This window comes from Eupeodes corollae, chromosome 1 (assembly GCF_945859685.1).
Source record: "Eupeodes corollae chromosome 1, idEupCoro1.1, whole genome shotgun sequence".
Classification (NCBI taxonomy): domain Eukaryota; kingdom Metazoa; phylum Arthropoda; class Insecta; order Diptera; family Syrphidae; genus Eupeodes; species Eupeodes corollae.
This window is the reverse complement of record NC_079147.1, coordinates 92,669,395-92,679,263: the sequence shown is the minus strand read 5'-3', so window position 1 is coordinate 92,679,263 and position 9,869 is coordinate 92,669,395. Positions and strand designations below refer to the sequence as shown.

The following is a 9,869-nucleotide window of genomic DNA, read 5'->3' as shown; positions in this document are numbered from 1 at the left end:
TGCTGCAGGATATCAAGGAGTAGAACTGAAATAATAAAAAATAATTATGTTATTAGAGGTAATATTATGTTATGGGTAGTATAAAAAGAGTAGGAAAATATCTCCTTGTTGGTTTATATAATTTGATTGATGTATATTCTATAGATAAGGTATTTTATAGTTATTTCCTTCATTTATAGGAGTAGGTATGTGAAATTTGCATGAATAGAAATATTTCAAACATATCTAATATATAAAAAATTCCTGTCACACTGTTAGTTGCCCTACTCCTACAAAACGGCTTAATAAAATTAAATTAAATTTTGCATATATATTTGGTATGTCTGAGAATAGGTTTATATCTATTTTTTATATTCCTAAGTGCTATGGTTTAATTGCATCAACATCGTAAACGGTGCAACGATCTTAGGATAGTATACAGTGAGGCTATGTTGAATGAAGCATCGATTGCTATTGAGGATCTTTGCATTGTCATTGCCAATTTAACACTCAGAATGCAGAACAAAGAACCATTTATGACCACATCATGCTCGCAGTCTCGGCAGGACAAGATGGATTCTTTTTGGATGCAAAAGTTGGAACTGGCAAAACATTCCTTATTTCGCTAATTCTTGCTAAAATACGATCAAACAATGGTTTCGAATTGGTTATTGCATCTTCTGGGATTGCGGCAACTTTATTGGATGGAGGCAGAACAGTTCATTCAGTACTTAAACTTCCACTAAATATTCAAAATAACCCAGACGCGGTGTGCAATATCAAAAGCAGTCATCAATGGCCACAGTGATGAATGCACTATGGCACACAAACATTCGGTTGAGGCGTTGGATAGGACATTGAAAGATATAAAAAAACAACTATACAGACTATTTGGCAGCACTCTTTCCAGGTTATTATTACAGATAAATACTTCCCGTTATTCCGCGTTCCACGTATGCTGATAAGATCAACGCTTGCTTAAAATCATCGCCACTGTGGCGTAATGTTGAAAAAGTACTACTGAATGTAAATATGAGTGTTCAAGTGCTTCAAGATCCATCCGCTAAAATATCACAAAACAACTGATTGAATTAGGAGACGGAAAAGTTACTACAGATGAAACTGGATGCATAAAACTATCTGTCGATTTCTGCACGGTTATTAATTCACAAGATGCCCTTATTGACCATATATTTTCCGATGTATACAGACAATATACAAATCGTGATTGGCTGGCAGAAAGAGCAATTTTATCAGCAAAAATAGCCGCGTTTTATTATCACCATGATCTGATCCGGATCAGATCATGATAATAAAACAGCATTGGATCATCATATTTTTTATTATTTAAAGTTTGGTAGCAGTGTCAAATTCTTTCTTTCAAAAGTGACATTTCGAAAGTGGGTTTTAAATTTCAAACAAATTATATAAAAGTTCAAACAATTATTAGATGGAAATTTTTTGAAATAATTTTTTGAATTTAATAGAGTTTACGGAATCAGTTAGCAGACATAAATTAGAACTCAGAACCGTCTGAACCATCTCAATGAAGAGAGTAGTTATGAAATGACAGTGGGTTGTATGTAACACTTTTAAGAATTTTGTATGATTTTCTATCGATAGAAAATCATACAAAATTCTTAAAAGTGTTACATACAACCCACTGTCATTTCATAACTACTCTCTTCATTGGGATGGTTCAAACGGTTCTGAGTTTTAATTTATGTCTGCTAACTGATTCCGTAAACTCTATTAAATTCAAAAAATTATTTCAAAAAATTTCCATCTAAAAATTGTTTGAACTCTTTTTTAGAATCAAAAAATGTTCAAAATACTTTTACATGGGAATTTTTTGAAATCATTCTTTAAATTGAAAATGGTTGTAAGAAACACTTAGGTGACATAAATTAGAACTCAGAACCGTCTGAACTATCTCAATGAAGAGAGTAGTTATGAAATGACGGTGGGTTGTATGTAACACTTTTAAGAATTTCGATAGAAAATCATACAAAATTCTTAAAAGTGTTACATACAACCCACTGTCATTTCATAACTACTCTCTTCATTGGGATGGTTCAAACGGTTCTGAGTTTTAATTTATGTCTGCTAACTGATTCCGTAAACTCTATTAAATTCAAAAAATTATTTCAAAAAATTTCCATCTAAAAATTGTTTGAACTTTTATATAATTTGTTTGAAATTTAAATTTTTAAAAAACCACAACTACCGACAAAAAAGTAAAGACGTTGGATTGGATTTTATTTTTATATTTTTTTTAATTTGGATTTTAGTAATAAAACTTAACTATCTATCTATCAATAGAAACAAACAAAAAAGTAAGTAGGAACTTAACATCGCATTGCATTTCATAGCTTAAAAAAAGCATCACGTTTACATATGTATGTACATTAAAAAAAAAAAAAAAAAACAAAAAAGTAAGTAGGAACTTAACATCACATTTCATAGATTAAAAAAGCATCACGTTTAGATATGTATGTACATTAAAAAAAAAAAAAAACAAACAAACAAAAAAGCAAGTAGGAACTTAACATCACATTTCATAGATAAAGAATTTAAAGAAAAGAAAAGTTGCTTGGAGAATTATTTAATAAACTTTGGCATAGTGCAAATGCATATGAAGTTTATGGTTTATTAAATAATTCCCTTAGCAACTTTTCTTTTCTTTCAAAACGAGATTCCTTGGCTCGTTCTGCCTCATCTACTTTTTTCAATTTTTCTTCTGTGTAGGTTCTTAAAATTTCATTTTTTTCGGCAGCCTTTTTCTCTTTCATTAAATAGTAGTTTTCTTTTACACTCAATCTGTTTTTTTTGTTAGAAGCTGCTGGGCTGGATGTTGATATGCTTGATTCTATTAAGGAAAAAAGAAGAATTTGTTAACACACATACAACACACATTTATGTTCGAAGCTGTTACCTGCTTGTGGACAAATAATGTTTTGTATTGCAGACTGGGAGTTGGAAGTTGAGGTCAACGCGGCTGATGTTGTTGCGATTGATTCTATAAAAGAAAAAAAGCATTTGATTACACACATAATGTTCAATATGTTTCAAGTTGCTACCTGGTCGTGGAAAACAATTTTTTCCCATTGACAGCCCTTCGGTTGTCTCCTCCCATAGAGTTATGGTGTGGCTGTTTTTCATTATGGGCTTCGAACCAAAAATTTCTTCCATCTGCTCTGCAAAAGGAGCTTTAATAAAAGATTCTCCAGTTCTTTTGTTGTGGTCTATGCTGGATTTGTAGGCCCTCAAGAGGTTTTTTAATTTTGTTTTCAGCATCTCTTCGGTTGTCGTTTGAGTCTGCAAAAAACATTAGAAATGAATATTTATATATAAATAACGAGTCACATCAAATTTAAAGATTAATATCTACCAAAACTCCAAACGAAGTAAGATCTTCCAAGACATTTCTCATTGCGAACTTTTTGAGTCTGGCACTCTCAAACTCAAAAAAGCATCCAGGAACGCTTTCGTCTCATCTGTAGTCCAGATTCGTTTTGACCTATTAATAAAATTGAACTTGATAAATGTGACACTAAAATAAATTAATTTAGAGATTACTTACGATTTATTTGTATTTTCTCCCATTTCTGCTGCAGATTTCTCGATTTTGTTTATATTTTTTGACGTTTAAAGCAGGGTTGCCCATAGAACATTTTGCTCAATGATTTTTTTTTGTTCTTTTTTTTTTTGGGAAAAGAATGCCCATAAATTATGTCAAATATACATTTTTTTGGACTTAATTATTTGAATTTCACCAATTAATATCAAGTTTTGTTAAAATATCTAATTATTTCATGGATTATATGCCAAATAAATAAATATAAAGCTTCTCACTTTCTATTTAAAAAATATTTTATTTCAGTCAAATGGAAATGTTTATATGGCAATACAGGTTTTATTTAATTTGTTTGCAATGATACCAACATTTACATGTGAAATCACAATGATAGAGCGCTCCTTGTTGTGAAAAAAAGAATTAAATTTTGGATCTCAAATTGAGATCCAAACACAAAGCAGGATCTTGTGTTGTTGTTGTAATGCATGTAAATCCAAGATCCGGATCAGATCATGGTGATAATAAAACGCGGCTAATGTAGATGTCAACGAATTAAATCCCAAGATACTATCCACTTGTTAACAGGAGACTTAATGTCATACAAATATTGATACAGTTTGTGAAGCTGTAAATTATGCAACTGAGTTTTTGAACTTATTGGATTTACCAGGCATGCCACCGCATAATATACAACTGAAGGTTGGATCTTCGGTAATTTTGGTTCGTAATTTGAACTCACCACGGTTGTGCAATGGCACGTAATTAGTTATTAAAAAATTAATGAAAAATGTTATCGAAGCCATAATTTTAAATGGAAAATTCCGAGTTGAAAATATATTATTACCACTATCAAGGCCAAACGATGTCTGTCGGCGGCTTATATTTGAGCCGTGTTTTTCACACGGACAATTAAACGTAGAGTGGTATCAAGCACCGAAAGAAAAAAGGTTGGTTGATTCAAATATGTTGCATTGTTGGTTGAAAATGCAGACAAAATTGTGAAAATCGCTACAATTATAGTCAAATCAACTAAGGCTTGGTGATCGAATCAACTAATCGAGCATTGTTGATTTTTTTTCGTGATAAGTATCATAAAAATAGTGATATCAATCACATTCATAGCTGATTCAAACATGATTTAAATGTAAAACGATAATTCAATTGTTGATTTCATTGTTGCTTAACTATGCACGTCGTAAGCAACAAAAATCTTAAACATTTGTGAAGTTGAGTACGTCTGTGATGATTTAACCAAGACTTTTCATGTTTAAATTAACAAACTAGATGTTGTTGATATTTTTGTGCCTTTAGATAATATAAACAATAATTCATGGATCACTCTTATAGTTAATTTTGAATACTATTTCAATAAATGAAAAATTAATCACAAATGTGTTTGAAGAATCAACAAAGCACCGTGGTTGATATTTGCGTTTTTTAATTATTGTAAAAATAATCACTCAATCACATTCTTGTTTTAAAATAAGAAAAAGTAAAATTGAAATGGTACGTTTCTGTGGCAGTAACCAACGTTTCATGTTACGATTAACCAAGCAGACTTGGTATTGTAAATTTTTAAGTACTATAAAAAAAAAATTAAAAATATGTACATTAGTTATAAACGGTCAGAACTCTTTTACTTGTTTCTTGTTTGTATATCACAGAAACAACCGAACAAGCGAAAGAAATCTTCCTCATTATAAACATATTGAATCAACTATCGGCCTAGGCAATTTCACTCCTGAATGTAACATCGACGAAGAGAACAAACAAGCCCATGTTACACTAAAAGAATCATGGTTTATATTGATACAGCAATGCGAACATCAGATGCTAAAATTGAAATGACAAGATCGCCAGATTCAGAGCAACTAGTTGTACGTAGCAAAAACAAAATTAAGTAAATAAAATCATTTATGTCCTCTTTTTTTTAATTTTATTAATTTGAGTTTAACTCATGCATCATAAGGGAGTCTTGTATAAATGTTTATGAAGTTCGCAGCAAAAGACAAATGTGTTTGGAACCGTTCTTCAACCAGTCCTTAAAAATTATATCTTGTAGTAGTCCCTAAGCTAGATACTCACACAAACGATCCCGTATTTTTTCTAGTTATGCTGAAATCTGTTATAGAATACATTCCACACAATAGTCACACTGTACACATTAAATGAGCTTATTCCTATCATTTATGTTATTTATCTAACATAAATGAAAATTAACATTTTAAATAAATTACATTAAAATAAAATATGGTGTTTAAAATAAAGAAAGTTACACAGGTTTGTTTTTACTAGTTTTTAAGTAATGTTCAGAAGGCAAATTTAGTGTTCATGGTTCAATTAAAAAAATATTCCTGAAAATAAAAGTTAAAGACCACAAAATAGTTAAAAAACGGTTTTTGAAAACTTAATTTTCTCGGAAACGGCAGCCAGAGTTATAATACATTTTTTTAATAGTATTTTTACGATACATATTTCAATTCAAAAAAAAAAAATATTATCGGAAGTATAATATTTTAATAAAGAAAGATTATGGAAAAGCCTCTAAAAGGGGGATGAAAATCAAAACCAAATTCAAGAATTTGTGTTTATTGTTGTACACATAAGTTAATTAAATAAAAAGATATTTATTCTTTAAAAAATGCATTGTTTAAAAGCGTCTCTCAAACTAAAAAGAAGTCAAAAGAACTCACCCTAAAAATTAAAATTTCGTGCACCTCGTAAAAATATTTTTAATATTTTAATAAACTTTATAATTCTCTAATTTGTTTTCATAAAATCTTTTGTTGAAATGTAAGAGTAGCTTTATACTGCGGTAAACGCGATAATATTATCTCCATCACGAACATTGTTGCAATTGAGAATGATTCCAGTATGGTCAACAACGTACGTGATCATTAGGACGCGCTTCATAGATAACGGAATTGTTTTCCAGTGTTAAAATTTCAGCATTTTCTTCGTCGTCAGTTGTAGTTAGTGTTTATACATTGAAGTGCACGCATAACAATAATATTGAAAAAATTGGAAAAGGGGTAAGTCAAAAACTTTTATCATTAATTTGTAGCTTCATTACAATTACATTTGTATTTTTTGTACCACTTAATGCGAATAAATATTTATTTTTAGAAACTTTATAAAAGATTTCAAAATAGTAATTATAATTACTTCGTCATTCTGCTTAGCATCTTTAATAATATTCAGAGTTTCAAATAAGAACTGGAAAAAGGTCGTCGTCAGTTGGTGTGTGGACCTAACAAATATTAAAAAAAAAAAGTGGAAAAAGAGTAATTCAGATATTTTAATCATTAATTTTGAGTTTCAAAAACGCTTCTTGGTACAAAATTTATTTAAATGACGTGATAAGTTACAATTCTCTTACTGAAAGTTATGATTATATTAGTATTTTTAATGATGTTTATAAAATGAATTGTACTATTTTGTTAAAAAATTTTCCATCTATAATATGTGAACAAAAATAATAAAAAATAATAATATCCAGTTACATTGATCATTTTAACGTTTAAGAACTTTTAAGATTCTCAAAATTATTATATTTATATTATTAATGAATTTCATGGGCCTCCTGTGTCTTTGCTTTCAAACTCTTGTATGAGAAATTTTATAATTTTATAGTTTTTTTGAATAATGTATTTATTTTTTATTTTATTCCTTAAGAACATTGTTTACAATTCAAGAAAATAAAAAAAAACAATAAAAACAGTTAAATTAAATGAAAATAAACTTTTTATTTTAGCTTTTTAGAGTTCACAGATTTTAAAGTAAGTATAAAACCAAAAAACTACTGAAGATAAAGCGTTGTCAAGCAATCACACTTGTAGTAGGTGTACAATAAACGTAGTTAACGAATAACGGAAACATTATAGTTTAAGCCTGAACATTGTCGTTTAACAATGAAATAAGCATTGTTAAGCAATCACCGTCGTAGTAGGTGTACAATAAACGTAGTTAACGAATAACAGAAACATTATAGTTCAAGCCTGAACATTGTCATTTGACTATGAACGTGTTTCTAAATAAACATATTCATTCAACAACGTACATGGTTAAACTATCACAAGAGTTGTTTATTAATCACGGACATACTCAAAAATAATTTTTCAGAAATACAAAAGCCATGATCTTTTTAGTACGAAAATACTCATTGTAGCACAAATATTATCAAAAAACTATTAGGGGTGATGCTTCGATTACGAAATCAACACCGTTCATTGTAGTTTTGATAAAAGAATTAATCACGCAATCATAGTGAAATCAAGAATGATTCTTGGTTGACGCCAAATTAACCAAGAATATTGATTGATATCACCAACGTTTTTTTTCGGTGAGTGGGCAAACGATTCAGTTAGTTTGTATTAACGAAAAATGGGATCATACAAAATATTGTTCACTATTACTTCACTTCACTGTTAAAAAAGAAGAAAATAACTGACTACCGTATCTTGACATAATAATTATCAGAAAAGAAGACAAATTAAAAATGGATTGGTGTCAAAAACCAACTTCATCAGGAAGGATCATTAACTTCAACTCAAAACACCCAAAACAAACTATCATAAATACTGCTAACAATCTTATAAGAAGAGTTTTCTCTATAAGTGACATTGACTACCACGTTAATAATAAAAACACGATCAACAACATTTTACTGAACAACGGATACCCACAAAAACTTATATCCAACCTGATAAAACAATATGAACACCAAAGACCTAAGCCAAGTAAAACAGATGACGAAAACACATATACAAATCAGCTACATAAAAGACATAGCAGATCGCTTAAAAAATACTCGACTCTTTGATGCAGACAAATATATAATAACCATGAAAGCAACCAATACAACTTTTCACCAACTTTTCACCAACTTTTCACAAACCTTAAGACGAAAATAGATTAATTGGAGCATTCAGATTTAATTTACAAAATAAATTGTTAAGGCAACTCGGACGAAAAATGCAACCAAATTTATATTGGAACCACAAAGCAAAAATTAAAAAACAGACTTTCAGGACATAAATCGGACTTAAAAAGTAATGACTCGCAGAAGACAGCGCTGGCATCGCACTGCATAACTCTCAACCACTCTCCTGACTTTGAAAATTTAAAAGTATTGCAAAGAGAAGGCAACTATAATAAGAGAGTGATAATCGGAACGTTGCATTTTGCATATCATCAACGCCAACAACACCATGAACCAAAAAACTGACCTGGAAGAGAAGCCCTCAATACAAACACTTATTAGAGAGTACGAGAGTAAAAACTTCTAACAATGTGATCTTTCAAAACTAATTTTTCTATGCCTGTTACTTGTCAGTTGAACTTTGTGTAGTTGTGTCTATCTTTTAATTTTTGTAAAAATTGTTGTGAATTAAATGATTTGATTGAATGGGCGAGACGTTCTATTAGCAAGTACGCAATTCACGCATCTTAATATCCACAAGGGGACATGGAAATCTCCTGATCAATCAACCGTCAACCAGATTGACCATATTGCGATCGACCCACGACACTTCTCCAAGTATACAGGATATCCGATTCCGCCTATCTGACCTTGACAAAGTGAAGATAGCTGTATCTAAACTTAAATCAAACAAAGCTGCTGGAACTGACGGCATCGCTGCCGAACTATTCAAAGAAGCAGGCAAAATATGGTTGGAAGAACGCATGCTCGATGAATGGAATCTCAGTATAGTGTGCCCGATACATAAGAAGGGAAACCCTCTAAAATGCGCCAACTACAGAGGCATCAGTCTTCTTAAATTGCGTATAAGATCCTCTCTGCCGTATTATGTGATCGTCTTAAGCCGTTCGTCAACAACTTAATAGGTCCTTATCAGTGTGGCTTCAGACCAGAAAAGTCCACAATCGGCATCTCTTGGAAACAACCCAAGAGCGTCAAATCAATACCCACCATCACTTTATCGATTTTAAAGCCGTGTGTGACAGCATCTATAGGGAAGAGCTCTACAGAGCAATGTCTAGTTTTGGCATCCCTGTCAAACTTATCCTTTTGTGCAGAATGACGATATTGGACAATTGATACGTTTGGAAATTTTCAAACCGTCAGCAAATAGTAAACTTTCAGAAAATTTGACACAGCCGGGAAGGTCGTTTATAAAAGGAACAAACAAAATGGGTCCAAGATGGCTTCCTTGTGGAACCTCTGAAAAGTTATAATTTTTGTTTGATGTTTTACATCCAATTTTCACAAAAAATGTACGATCTGTTAATAATTGATCTTACCAATTCAATAATTGAGAATGAAAACCAATTTGTTCTAGTTATTTTAATA

The 9,869-nt window shown here is 30.8% G+C and overlaps 1 long non-coding RNA gene across 1 annotated transcript; it reads right to left on the bottom strand.

Annotated features, from left to right (window-relative positions):
• Window positions 1–3,086: 3,086 nt before the first annotated feature.
• On the bottom strand, window positions 3,087–4,082 carry LOC129954214 (uncharacterized). The gene is made up of 3 exons (XR_008782664.1): window positions 3,563–4,082; window positions 3,371–3,499; window positions 3,087–3,297 (listed from the first exon to the last, which is right to left on the bottom strand). It is a non-coding gene; the product is annotated as an uncharacterized LOC129954214 (long non-coding RNA).
• Window positions 4,083–9,869: the final 5,787 nt, after the last annotated feature.